Below are 13827 nucleotides of genomic sequence, written 5' to 3' on the forward strand. Positions count from 1 at the left end.
TACTCTATGTTTACCAAAATGTATTAACCTTTCAGCATGACCCTTACAGTCCACACTAATTCTGAGTTACAAATCTAAGCTCTCAGAAAGCAGAGCTTTCAATCTAACTCATTTTGTTTGATTCAAAATCATGCTGAAAAGCTTACATTCTATACATAAATATTAAAAATTTTGGGCGGGTGCGGTGGCTCACGCCTGTAATCCCAGCACTTGGGGAGGCTGAGGCGGGTGGATCACGAGGTCAGGGGTTCAAGACCAGCCTGGCCAACATAACGAAACCCTATCTCTACTAAAAATACAAAAAAATTAGCCGGGCATGGTGGCACGTTCCTGTAGTCCCAGCTACTCAGGAGGCTGAGGCAGTAGAATCGCTTGAACCCAGGAGGTGGAGATTGCAGTGAGCCAAGATCATGCCACTGCACTCCAGCTTAGGCAACAGAATGAGTCTTTGTCTCAAAATAAAAATAAGAAATAACAATTTCAGGCCAGGTGTGGTGGCTCACGCCTATAATCCCAGCACTCTGGGAAGCCGAGGTGGGCAGATCACAAGGCCCAGAGTTCGAGACCAGCCTGGCCAACAAGGTGATATCCCATCTCTACTAAAAATACAAAAATTAGCTGGGCGTGGTGGTACACGCCTGTTAGTCCCAGCACTTTGGGAGGCCAAGGTGGGTGGATCACCTGAAGTCAGGAGTTCAAGACCAGCCTAACCAACATGGTGAAACCCCATCTCTACTAAAATTACAAAAAAATTAGCCGGGCGTGGTGGCCAGCACCTGTAATCCCAGCTACTTGGGAGGCTAAGGCAGGAGAATCGCTTGAACCCAGGGGGCGGAGGTTGCAGTGAGCGGAGATTACATCCAGCCAGTCTGGGAGACAGAGCAAGACTCCATCTCAAAAAAAAAAAAAAAAAAATTAAAATTTCAGAAGGATGTAACACCAAATTAGTTGCCTTTATAGTCAATTACCCTGGTTGGCTGGAACTAATACAGCACAGTCTTACCATAAAAATTTACTGAAGGGAGATGGTTAAGAGACATTCTTCTGGTAGATAAAACTCACTTACATTGTATAATACATATATCCTATACTGAATGTTAATAAATTAATAGTAATGGCTCAAATGAAACTCCAGTGCAGTCAGAATGCTGTAAAACAGTGAGATCTAAAAACACTATCTTAACTTAGGTACACTACTAAGGAAATAATGAGGAAAAAACTTAACAGATTAAGAAAATAAAGTCCTAGCTGGGCGTGTAAGCGGACACCTGTAATCCCAGCTACTGGGGAGGCTGAAGCAGGAAAATCGCTTGAACCCAGGGGACGGAGGTTTCAGTGAGCCAAGCATGTGCCATTGCACTCCAGCCTGGGCAACAAGAGTGAAACTCCATCTCAAAAAAAAAAAAAAAAGAGTCCAAAATCTTAAGCATCATTATACCTAACTACCTGACACATATATAACCAGATAAAGTCAACTTACTGTGACACAATTCCTAACTAGACTAGGTTTTCCCCCAGTACTGTGGCTACTATTCCAGAATTAAAAGGGCAAAACCATCCATTTTCTTTTTTTGTGTATGTGACGGAGTTGATGCTCTTGTTGACCAGGCTGGAGTGCAGTGGCGCAATCTCAGTTCACTGCAGCCTCCGCCTCCCGGGTTCAAGCTATTCTCCTGCCTCAGCCTCCTGAGTAGCTAGGATTATAGGCGTGTGCCACCACTCCCAGCTAATTTTTTGTATTTTTAGTAGAGCTAAACATTTTATCATGTTAGCCAGGCTGGTCTCAAACTCCTGACCTCAAGTGATCCCCCTGCCTGGGCCTCCCAAAGTGCAGAGATTACAGGCGTGGGCCACCGTACCCAGTCAAAACCATCCATTTTCATCTAAGAAACTAACAAATTTTTCTTCCTTTGCAACTCTGGCAGCACTAAAATTTAAATGAACAGTTAAATGTGACTATAGCACACCTAAATCTTTAAGGTCTAACTCAAAAAGAAGATGCTGCCACATTACAGTGGAACAGGGCTGTCACTGCTCCCATTTTAACACAGGCCCTCACAATCCATTTTAACATGAAAATGGTATTAAGAACTCTGCCAAATGCTGGAAGGAAAAAGGTCCATCCCTTCAAGAAATGTAACATCGTAGTTGGGGCAACAAAACAATAAACAGTTATGGGATTTGTGATCTTCATTAAGTGCAATGGAATCTCAGAGAAGAAATATCCTGAGTCAGGATGGCCAGAAAAGGATTCATGGAAGAAGGGGGACTGAAACTAGGCTATAAGAAGGACAAAGGGAACAACAGCATGCACAAAAGCAAAGTAGTGAGTATGGCAAAAACTACAGTATTTGAGAGGCCGGCAAGAATCCCAACTAAGAGTGAGAAATAAAGCTGAATAGGTAGAATGGAACCTTCTTAAAAGCCAGACTGAAGCATACAAATTCAATCCAGTTGGCAAAGAGAATCCATTATGGGTTCTCCAGCAGGGGAACTGACAAGATGAAACCAGTACTTTAAATAAATTACACTGTCAGTAGTTACAGAAGATAAAATGAATAAGAAAGGTTGCTCAGGGCAACCAAATAAAAACTTAATAATCCAGACCTACAACCATTCATTCATAGAGAAGACAGACTGCTAGGTAACAACACTGGCCTAGAATTCACACAAACTGGGCCTAAATTCCTGCTCTGTCCCCTACTACCTGAGCCTCAATTTTCTCACTGTTAAATTCAGGCATCAGCACTCAGACTGTCACAGTACTTGTCAAAGCACCTGTATAGTCCTGATACATAGAACTTTTGACTATTAGTAAAGTGAACACTAGTGCTAAATTAAGTATGGTTAAAAATGGGAAGTGAACATAAGACAAGGCTCATAGAGGAACTGAACTTCCAAGGACAACTATCTAGACAGCAGCTGATAATACGGAAAAGAATACACAGAGAAAAAGTGGTCAGAAAAATAAAATAAAACCACCTACCCAAAGTAATCACTACAGCCTAAAAGGCCGACCCTAGGTTCTGCTGGACCCAAACCTTGAAAGAGTTCCCTTTGTATTTAAAGAGTTTGCCTGGCACGGTGGCTCATGCCTGTAATCCCAGCACTTTGGGAGGCCGAGGCGGGCGGTCAGGAGTTCGAGACCAGCCTGACCAACATGGTGAAACCCCATCTCTACTAAAGATACAAGAAATTAGCCAGGCAAGTGACAGGCACCTGTAATCCCAGCTACTTGGGAGGCTGAGGTAGGGGAATCGCTTGAACCCGGGAGGCAGAGGTTGCAGTGAGCCGAGATCGCACCATTGCACTCCAGCATGAGTGACAGAGCAAGACTCTGTCTCAAAAAAAAAAAAAAGAGTTGAAGCTGGGCGCGGTGGCTCACGCCTGTAATCCCAGCACTTTGAGAGGCCAAAGCGGGCGGATCACAAGGTCAAGAGATGGAGACCACATGGTGAAACCCCGTCTCTACTAAAAATACAAAAATTAGCTGGGCGTGGTGGGGCATGCCTATAATCCCAGCTAGGAGGCTGAGGCAGGAGAATCGCTTGAACCCAGGAGGCGCGAGGTTGCAGTAAGAGATCGCGCCATTGCACTCCAACCTGCACTCCAACCTGGGCAACAAACAAAGTGAGACTTCATCTCAAAAAAAAAAAAAAAAAAGAAAGAAAGAAAGTTGAAAAATGTTTCAACTGGTGCAAGTAGGCTTAAGAAGTCCAACCCAGATGACAGAATAGCAACAAAGGCATGCAAAAAAGATCCACCACCGTACCTACACCAATCATGTAAATTATTCATAGTATATGTAAGCCTTAAACCACAACTTTTTAAGAGTAAAAAAAACCAAGCTAAGTTTACTTCAAATGGGTTACTTAGGAAATGGAGCTATCAAATCCTTCCTATGACATTATGCCCCTACTAAAATAAATAACAAGCAAATAAAATGTAATACAAAGAAACAAACTTCAAAAATCAAACCTATCAGGAGCAACTTACACTTACAGGATGCTTAGAATGTCAACCATTGTTCTAAGTACCTCTCACACACTAACTCGATCTGCTTAACTCTATGAAGTTGACTGTCCCCTTACACAGATGAAGAAACTAAAACACATTAGGGCCAGGCGCAATGTGGCTCATGCCTATAATCCCAGCCCTTTGGGAGGCCGAGGCAGGCACGTTACCTGAGGTCAGGAGTTCGAGACCAGCCTGGCCAACATGGTGAAACCCCATCTCTACTAAAAATACAAAAATTAGCCGGGAGTGGTGGCAGGCACCTGTAATCCCAGCTACTTGGGAGGCCGAGGCAGGAGAATCACTTGAACCCAGGAGGCGGAGGTTGCAGTGAGCCGAGATCGCGCCACTGCACTCCAGCCTGGGCAACAGAGCGAAACTCCGTCCCAAAAAAATAAAATAAAATAAAATTTTAAAAAATAAATAAAACGTATAAGGAGCTACTACCCCAACATCACAGCTAGTAAAGGATAGAGCCTGAGTTTGAACTCACTTTAACCACTATGCTACAACACAAAGACTTCAATGATTTTTCTTACACAAATTTTTTGTTTGTTTGTTTGTTTGTTTTTGAGAGGGTGTCTCCCTCTATCGCCCAGGCTGGAGTGCAATGGCGCGATCTTGGCTCACTGCAACCTCCACCTCCTGGGTTCAAGCGATTCTCCCACCTCAGCCTCCCGAGTAGCTGGGACTACAGGTACCCGCCACCACGCCCAGCTAATTTGTGTATTTTTAGTAGAGACGGGGTTTCACCATGCTGGCCAAGATGGTCTCAAGCTCTTGACCTCGTGATCCGCCCGCCTTGGCCTTCCAAAGTGCTTGGATTACAGGCGTGAGCCACTGCGCCCAGCAAGACTGCATCTTATTAAATGGTGCTAGGGAATTCAGCACAATGATATGAGATCTATCAATTTCATTTACCCATGCAATCACTCGACCCATTTAGTACAGACGCTCAACTATAGATCATAAACTTGATTAGAAACACAAGTTTTTGGAAGGATGATCTACACGGATCAAGACTAACAAAACAGCTGGGAAAATTCCGCAGATTCAGTCATCTAAGACAGACCCAGGTTTGAATCCTAGTGTTCATTTAATAATTTTGTGGCCTTGAACAAGGGAATTAACTTCTTTGCACCTCTGTTTCATCATCCACAAAAAAAGCCCAACACTATCTACCTCATAGGATTAGCCTAGGGTATAAACAGCATAGAAAGCACCTCACACCTCCTAGAGCATAGCCCGGAGCACCTAGTCCCTCTCCTCTGGCTCTATGGTTAACAGGGCAATTAATTGCACTCTTACCGAATCCAATCCCAGAGGGGTAAACAGCCAAATCTCTCCAGCATCAGCGCTCTCAGAGTCTTTTCTTTTTAACTTCAAGTTTCTATTGGTGGCAGAGCAGGAGATACCACCTTCGTGGTACCTAAACTGAACGATACTCAACAATTCTTTACTACACAGCTCTAGGGTCCTAGCCCTCCTCTACTACCAGAATGTCTGAGCATAAAGTATAAATGTCTCGTGTTAGCTGCTTTCCTTTTTTGCATTTCAGTGACTTATACTGTAAATGTTATTTGTGAAATGAGTCCAATTCACATGCACTAGAAAAATACAAGTTCTAGTGAATACCAATGTTTCTGCCATGCCTCTCCCCTGACTTCCTACCATTCACATTCTTCTTTATTCTTTTTATATAAATGACACCAAAAATTGAACAAACCCAACAAATTATTTCAACCAACTTCATCAAAATGTGTCAAGTCAGGAATTCTTTATAATAGTACTGCTACAAGTTGTACAAGGGAGATTCCTTTGTCAGCTACTCGTCTGACAAGGTTGTATACATACTGCACTGATAGATTTAATCAACAAGTTGATGTTCAAAAGGTCTATTAATACATTTCCTTTTATCAGTACCCCTTATATTTATATTACCTTCTGTTAGCTTGAAAGGCTCCTAGAACACAGGAAGCAGTTACCTCTAGTTCTTTCGGGAGACTGGTGTCATGGTAATCATGCAAAACCTTTAATTAGGTGTCGAGAATACAAATATCAAAAAGATTCTTAGACATACGTATTAAAATGCTTAACACTTCTTTGAAGCAACCAATGCAAAAATATCATCTCTGCAAGGGGTCACTCCATTTACCACCAGTGTCTCCCACATTAATACCCAAAGCTGGTATACGTTAAAAGAAAAATGTCTTATAAACTGACGGTGAGCTTTGCAACAATTTTTATGCCATTAACATGTCACTTTATTAAGTTCCTTAGCAGTAAGAAAAACTTTTCCCAGGCACGTAGTTTTCGTCCCCCATACAGTTTAGTATTTTGTACTGTAGGTCGGATTCTAACAACTCAAACGTCAAAAAAAATAGTAGTTATTTATGACTTTAATGATCGCGATTACATACATCTCAGTGCAGGATAGGGTTGAAAAAAAAAATCATATTCCAAACAAGAAAACCTGGATTTAAGAGCAAGAAGCCTAATCACACATCACACGCCTAACTGCTCTCAGGCATACTTTCTTCCTGCAGCCCCTCCCCCACAGGTAAATGCTAACTATTTCTAGAACTCTCAACTATTTGGGAAGCTTGCCATCAACTCCCATGATACCACCCAACACACACCATGTTTTCGGGGAGACAAAGGTGCCCTACTTCCCCAGACTATAAACTATTAAAATGGTGAGAACATACAATCCCAGGAAGTCGGCATTACTAAAATACATCAATGTAGCACGGGTCTTATTTTAACAAAAATGAAAATGAATCACACTGGAAAACCCAAACAGTCACTCATTGTATCTTCAACGTGTAATCGAAATTATTTATTCCAAGTTATTTCAGGTAAGTGGATGAACACACCACGAGGGCCTTATTACCCAAACCGGTGAAGGAGCCTTTAGGAAAAACGGAGGGGGAAGATCACTTAATTATATGAGGTGGGGGGTGGAGAAACCATTCAGTCTTAAAATTCAAACTAAAAATAACCTGTCATTTTCACCCCCCACATTTTATTAACAAGCTTGTTTAGATCAGCATACGGTTCCTGTTTGGAAAACAAGAAAGTGAATAGTAAACTTTCCTAAGTCAACTGTAAATCACATAGGTACTAAAACTCTTCACCCCTGGTGCCTGCACAGTCCAAGATTTCAAGTAAACTCCAGACATTGAGAACACCTAATTTTTAACTAGTTTCCAACATTTCTCATTTGTAATCACCAAATTATCTTAGAGACACTTAGATAACCTAACAAAGAGAGCATTTTTTAAAAGCCACAACCCAAATTTTACATGAAATACACCATTTTCACAACCTAAATTTAATCCCGGTTGCCACTGCGAAGTGATGCCTGTTTCAGCAAATTAAGAACTTCCAAAAATACTGAACACGTTAACACATGCATGGCTTCCCTCGAGCTGCCATTTAAGATTAATATTCCACTTAAATAAAAGTCTGCTTCTGTTCAAAAAATTAAATCGGTTGCAAAGAGGAAGTTACCGAGAAACCACCCTCACAACGTGGCCTTTACACTGTCAGAAAATAACGTGACTCTGTGCCACCCAAAACTTACCAGGAAGCTGGCAATAACTTTGCCAATTCTACACTCCTGAACCCAACTTCAAAGAGCCTCCACCGAATACCTCCTTAAGACGATAAAAAGCACTAAGTTACAAATAAACACGTCCCGGAGCAAGGCCCGGCTGCCGCGCGCCCCTCCCCCGGCCGGCGCCCCCGCCCCGGACGCGCGGCCCCAACAGCCGCCCGCAGCCCCTAGCACGCCGGCCGGGGTCGCCGCGCCCGGGCCGGGGACGCGCCCGGGGAGGGGAGATTTCCATTGCCGCCCGAGGTTTCACAAAATAGCATGCACCGAAAAGCTCCTTCTCCTCTGCTAAAAATAGGCTATAAAGGAGTCGGCCTCATGATGGCTCCTTGATTCAATTTGCTGCAAATCCTTTCCTGAAAGCCTCCCTCCCTCAAACACACACGCACAAAAAGGGGGTGTAAATGCACGAAGGGCGGAAGAGGGGGAGAAGGCCGAGGTGCACATTTTCGGGGACAACATAATTAGGGTGAGGATCCCCCGAGACCGGGAAAGGGTAGGGGGGTGGGCAGGCACGTGAGCATTTCAAAGAAACCTGAGAGAGGAAAACGGGGGGATGGGGGCGCCCCAAGTGCCCTCCCTGCCTTCCCTTCCCCCACGCAAGCCCAGTTCCCCCAAGGGCCAAGTTGAAAAATGCATGTTCCACTCGCGCCCATCCCCCCCGCGGCCCAGCGCCCCCGGCCGCCTCTGGCCCGCGCCCCCCGCCCAGGCCCCCGGCCGCCCCCACTCCAGGGTCCGGCCCCCAGCGCTTACCTGGAAACGGTGGCCTCCAACGCCGCTCCCCCCTCCCGGGAATGGAGGCACAAGGAAATTCCCCTCCTCGCCGCCGCCGCCACCGCCTCCAACCACCCCCAAAATAACCCCTCCGGGGGGTGAGAGGCAATTATAACCCCAGCGAGCGGAGGGCGCGGGGGATGGGCGCCGGGCGGGCGGGGGCGGGGAGCGCGGCGCGGGTCCCCAGGTGGCGAGCGGAGGTGCTCCCGCCGCGGGGGGAGGGGCGGGGGCGCACGCGGCCGGCGGCGGGGGGAGGCGGCGCGCGGGGGAAGGGCGCGAGCGGGGAGAGGAATTGAGGCAGAAGGTAAAAGCTGTTACTAAGGGAAAGAGCCAAACGGTTCGGAGCAGCCAACGGCTCAGACACTCAACACTGGGGAGAGAGGAATGGGGACCAGCCAGGCACAAATGAGCTCGCGAGGCCCGCGGCGGCGGCGGCCGCGCAGCAAAACAAACCCGAGCGGCCTGCGCCGGGCGGGCGGGCGGGCGCGCGGGGGAGGGGCCGGCGGGGGAGGGGCGCCGCGGACGCCGGGAGGCGGCGGCGGCGCGGCGGGGGGGCTCCAGCGGCCGCGCTCCTCTCCCTCCCGGCCCGCTCTGGCGGCACTGGGGGCTGGGCTGTGCGGCGCATTCTTTTAAAAATCAGGCGAGCCCCGCGGGCACTCGAAGGCGCCTCGGGGCCCCGGGCCGCCCGCCCCGCCCCCACCGCCGCGGGCCGGCCTGGGTGTGCTCGGGTGTGGGCCGCTGGGCCCGAGACGGGTGGGGGCGGGGAGGCCCGCGCGGTGGCCGGGGTGGAGCCGCCGGCGAAGTTTCCCAAGGACGCCGCGGGCTCCCGCGTGTCCGGGGGGCGGCCCGGCGGCGTTGGGGGCTGGGCGCACACGCGGCGGGCATGTGGGGGAGTGCGGCGCGGCATCATATGGACATTTGTTTGTGAAAATCTCTGTGAACACCTTTGTGTGCGTAAATACATATGGTTCTCCGAAGCGTACCTGGAAAGGTGCTTTATCTGTAATAAGCGACTTTCAAAATGTGATCCAGAGCACGGGATCTGGAGAGAAAACACACGCACACAAGAAAAGGTTTTTGATACTAAACACAAAGCTGTAATTGAAGTATTTATGCCCAAATGTACTGTGAATCAAGCATATGGTGGTATTTATCATCTGGTGGGTCTGTTTGAAAGGTTTGCTCGATCAGTTCTTACTTCACAAAAATAAAATAATGTAACTAAATGTTTACTAAATATATACCTCCACGGTGGCATCCACAGTAGAAGTTTATCCACTTTGTGTACTTTTTGCATGTGTGAAGCACAGCAAGGCGGTTTATAAAGTATAACTTAGATGAGTGATAATGTGGCAGTATGGTTGAGGGAGGGTTGTTTTTAAAGAAGGGAGGCACCTCACAGGTTTTAAAGCAAATGGGGTGGTAATCTTGCTAAGACTTTCAGAAAGATGGGGTAGGGTGGTTTTTAGAGCTTTGTATAAGCTCAGGACTGGAGAAGCAGCCACCCTTTTACATTAAGATACGACTTGAAACCTTTTTGTTATTTCGGTTATTACTGCCTTCAAAGCAAAATAATGTTTGCAGCTTTCTTAAAGGTGAAGGGTTCTGTTTTCCTACTTTCATCAGAATATTTGAAAATAGATGTAGTGATCACTTTAAAGCAACCATCATTTCCTCTCAATGTCAGAAGCCTGAAGTTTTGCGACACACACACACACACACACACACACACACACACACACTAGTCGTAACTTGCACCAGTCTGGACTCCTGGTGGCCTAATAAGTTCAGTAATTAGACAGGTGCTTTCTTGGCCAAGGTCAATGTCTCTTTCCCCCCTGAGCCCTTGCTTGGGGGAGCTGCCAGAGGCCTTTCCTGAATGACCTAGTGGGGCAGGGAGCAGGAAAACCATCAGAGGAAAGGGAGTGGGATTGGAAACTCCCTTCCAACCACCAGAGAGTTCAAAGCATATTAGTCGTGTGTCCTTAGAGCTATTTTCATGTATGAAAGTGGGAATGTTGGATTAAACAATGTCACCCGATGGGAATTTAGATAACCGCAGGTTTCCAAAACACTATGCAGAGTGTACAGGGAAACCGCACAAAGCAAGTTTTGCATTTCAATAGGATTCTAAAGCTGAGGCTTGTTTACCTCAGAACTAACACCTTTCAGAAGACTTTATTTCAGAATTGAAAAGAGTATATAGTATCTTCCTTTTTTTTTTTTGAGTTGATAAATGACGTAGATATCACTAAACATACCCTGTCTTCAGTAAGTAAACTATCTCGGTGGAGCCACTCAATGAAACATATCTATTGGCTTAGATTATTTTTTAAGTTTCATATTGTGCCACCACGGGCGGGTCTTCTCCATACAGCAGTGACTGTAAAATCAAACCCCACTTTCAGTGAGTGAGGACTTCTCAACCATACCAGTTCTTAAAGCGTCATATTCAAAGCTGCCCACCCCACCCCTTCTCCTTCCCCTAAATGACTTCTATCCCTTATTCCACAAGGGAGGAGACACCCTCCTGCAGGTTCACAGGATCAGGTCTTCCAGCCTGAAGTTCTTATACCCTACACCAAGCTGCCTCCTAAAGTTGTTCAGTGTTAGTTGAGCCTCCTCACAATGATAATAATCCATGCATTTGTTTATATCCCTGTAGTTTACAAGACATTTCTGTGCGTAAATGACTGCATTTAAATATGAAGATCATCGAGGCTGGGGACTTACAAATCCGTTGCAGTAAAATGTACTTTACTCACCACTGTTGGATCATACTAATTGAAGAGAGAGCAGAGAGCAGGAGTACATTTTTTTTTTTTAGGTGGAGTTTCGCTCTTGTTGCCCAGGCTAGAGTGCAATGGCGGAATCTCAGCTCTGCCTCCCAGGTTCAAGCGATTCTCCTGTCTCAGCCTCCCGAGTAGTTGGGATTACAGGCATGCACCACCACGCCTGGCTAATTTTGTATTTTTAGTAGAGATGGGGTTTCTCCATGTTGGTCAGGCTCGTCTCAAACTCCCGACCTCAAGTCATCTGCCTGCCTCAGCCTCCCAAAGTGTTGGGATTACAGGCGTGAGCCACTGTGCCCGGCAACCTGGAGTGTTTTTAAACAAACAAACAAACAAAAATAGGGGCACCCAAATGTGGAAAGGCCTTGATTCTTCCAGCAAAGGGGGTTTTAAATCAGATCATATTTTGATCCCTTTGATTTTTATATTCTGGAAACTATCTGAAACAACAGTGTGGCTTCAACATTAAATACTCAGAGAAATAAACCATCACTCAAAGGTCATATGTATTGTCGCCTCGCCCTCTAGCTGTCCCAACATATCCAGCATAAAGGATCAGGGCTGCACCAAAATACAAGCAATGATTAGACTCACTGGGTGAGGAAAGGACAAAGAAGGAACTATTGTTACTAATATTCAGTACTTTGTCCTAATCTAACACTCCCATTACACTTTGAATTAAATGTTAATGTGTTTCTAGAAAGGAGATATTACTGTATTACTAAGAAATTGTAAAGCAAAGGAACACATTAAGTTCTCCGCTGGGTGTGGTGGTTCACGCCTGTAATCCTAGCATTTTGGGAGGCTGAGGTGGGCAGATCACTTGAGGTCGGGAGTTCAAGACCAGCCTGGCCAACATGGTGAAACCTCGTCTGTACTAAAAATACAAAATATTAGTCGGGCGTGGTGGCGGGTGCCTGTAATCGCACCTACTTGGGAGGCTGAGGCAGGAGAATCGCTTGAACTCTGGAGGCGGAGGTTGCAGTGAGCCGAGATAGTGCCACTGCACTCCAGCCTAGGCGACAGAGTGAGACTCCGTCTCAAAAAAAAAAAGTTCTCTCTTGAATTTTCTAGCTAATTACTCAATGAAGAGAAACCTCATACCAGTAACTGTTATCAGAAGTTACTATATATTGTAAAATGGCTAAACAAATCCTGACTTGTTTTGCCGGGTGCAGTGGCTCACACCTGTAATCCCAGCACTTTGGGAGGCCGAGGCGGGTGGATCACGAGGTCGGGAGTTCGAGACCAGCCTGACCAACATGGTGAAACCCCGTCTCTACTAAAAATTCAAAAATTAGCTGAGCGTGGTGGCACATGCCTGTAATCCCAGCTACTCAGGAGGCTGAGGCAGAAGAATGGCTTGAAACCGAGAGGCGGAGGTTGCAGTGAGCCGAGATCTTGCCATTGCACTCCAGCCTGGGCGGGTGACAGAGCGAGATTACATCTCAAAAAAAAAAAAAAAAACAAATCCTGACTTGTTTTATTTCAGTAATATTTTTCCGAGAGGAGTGTGGTATGGCAAGATAGCCTACACATTTGCAACTTTCATCGCTAAAGACATGGAACATTTTAAATTTAAACTGGTTCAATCCCAGGACTACAGGGTCTCATTACTATATATATTTTTAAATCATCATGATGTTTTAAATTGTTTACATTAGCTCATCTACATAAAGTATTCAAAACAAACTTAATTGTATAAAAAAGACATTTGATACCAAAAATATTCTCCTAGTGCTATAACTCATTTTATATTATTTACTCACCCTGGAATTCAGTGGCTTTACGTCTGTAGCGTTCACCCCCAGGCGTCTTGCTGATACTCTGTGATGTTTCCGTTTCATTTTGACTTACCTTGTGCAATTCTTTGTGGTTCTTCCGAGATGAGGCACATGCCAACCACACATCTCAAGATCTCAGTACACAAGCTGCTTTTCTCCTTCAGTGCATAGCGTGTTGCTTGTGACCTTTCCTCATCAGTGTGAACCTTGTCACAGTTTTCCATGCTTCTATGACCCAATTTCATTACAACAATAAACTTTACTTGAGAGTCTTCATTTAAATTACAAAAGAAACATACAACTATCTTACAAGGATTTATGCCTCTCAGATAATGAAAATAGCAGGTTGTATCCTGCGATTGTGATTCAGTCAAAACAGAAAACCAGCCACACACACAGCATGTTGCTGTACAATCACTTACTTATACTGACCAGCCACATACTTTCTCAAGGAAGCACTCAAGGCCTAGTATTATATTGATGGTTTTGCTATTCATTCATTCAATGTTTATTGAATGTTTAGTGTGCCAGGCACTGTCTCAGTAAACCAAAAACAGCCCCTACTCTTCACAGGGCTTACATTCCAGTCCCACGTTGGGTGAGGGTTGGGAGTACAGACAGACTTTCAAAAAATATGTATTAGGCTATTGTTTGACCACTGTTAAAAAAAAAAAAAAGGAATATAAAAATGGCTTAAACAAGATGAAAGTGTATTATCTTATGTGACTGTCATTCTGGAGTAAGATGTCAAAGACCCAGATTGTTCTATCTCAACATATATCTTCCATCCACTGGTCTAAAATGGTTTTTCTTGCTCCTGCCATCATTTTCAAATTCCAGCCATTGG

The 13827-nt window shown here is 45.4% G+C and overlaps 1 protein-coding gene and 1 long non-coding RNA gene across 10 annotated transcripts in view; one reads left to right on the forward strand and one right to left on the reverse strand.

Moving 5' to 3' along the window:
- Nucleotides 1-8864, reverse strand: part of TBL1XR1 (TBL1X/Y related 1) — a 185168-nt gene extending 176304 nt beyond the window's left edge. For 2 of the 9 annotated variants that reach the window (XM_008957327.5, XM_014344461.4), the window contains exon 1: nucleotides 7601-7735. The gene's annotated coding sequence lies outside the window, so the exon portion shown is untranslated. Of the gene's footprint in view, nucleotides 1-7600; nucleotides 7759-8383 lie in introns of those variants that run through there. The other 7 variants (XM_034957741.3, XM_055110699.2, XM_063602606.1 and 4 more) reach the window with 7 other exon arrangements.
- Nucleotides 7865-13827, forward strand: part of LOC117979820 (uncharacterized) — a 40290-nt gene continuing 34327 nt past the window's right edge. Inside the window, exon 1 of the long non-coding RNA XR_004670839.3 lies at nucleotides 7865-8099. This is a non-coding gene — a long non-coding RNA (uncharacterized LOC117979820). The remainder of the gene's footprint in view (nucleotides 8100-13827) is intronic.

Source organism: Pan paniscus, chromosome 2 (assembly GCF_029289425.2).
Source record: "Pan paniscus chromosome 2, NHGRI_mPanPan1-v2.0_pri, whole genome shotgun sequence".
Lineage (NCBI taxonomy): Eukaryota > Metazoa > Chordata > Mammalia > Primates > Hominidae > Pan > Pan paniscus.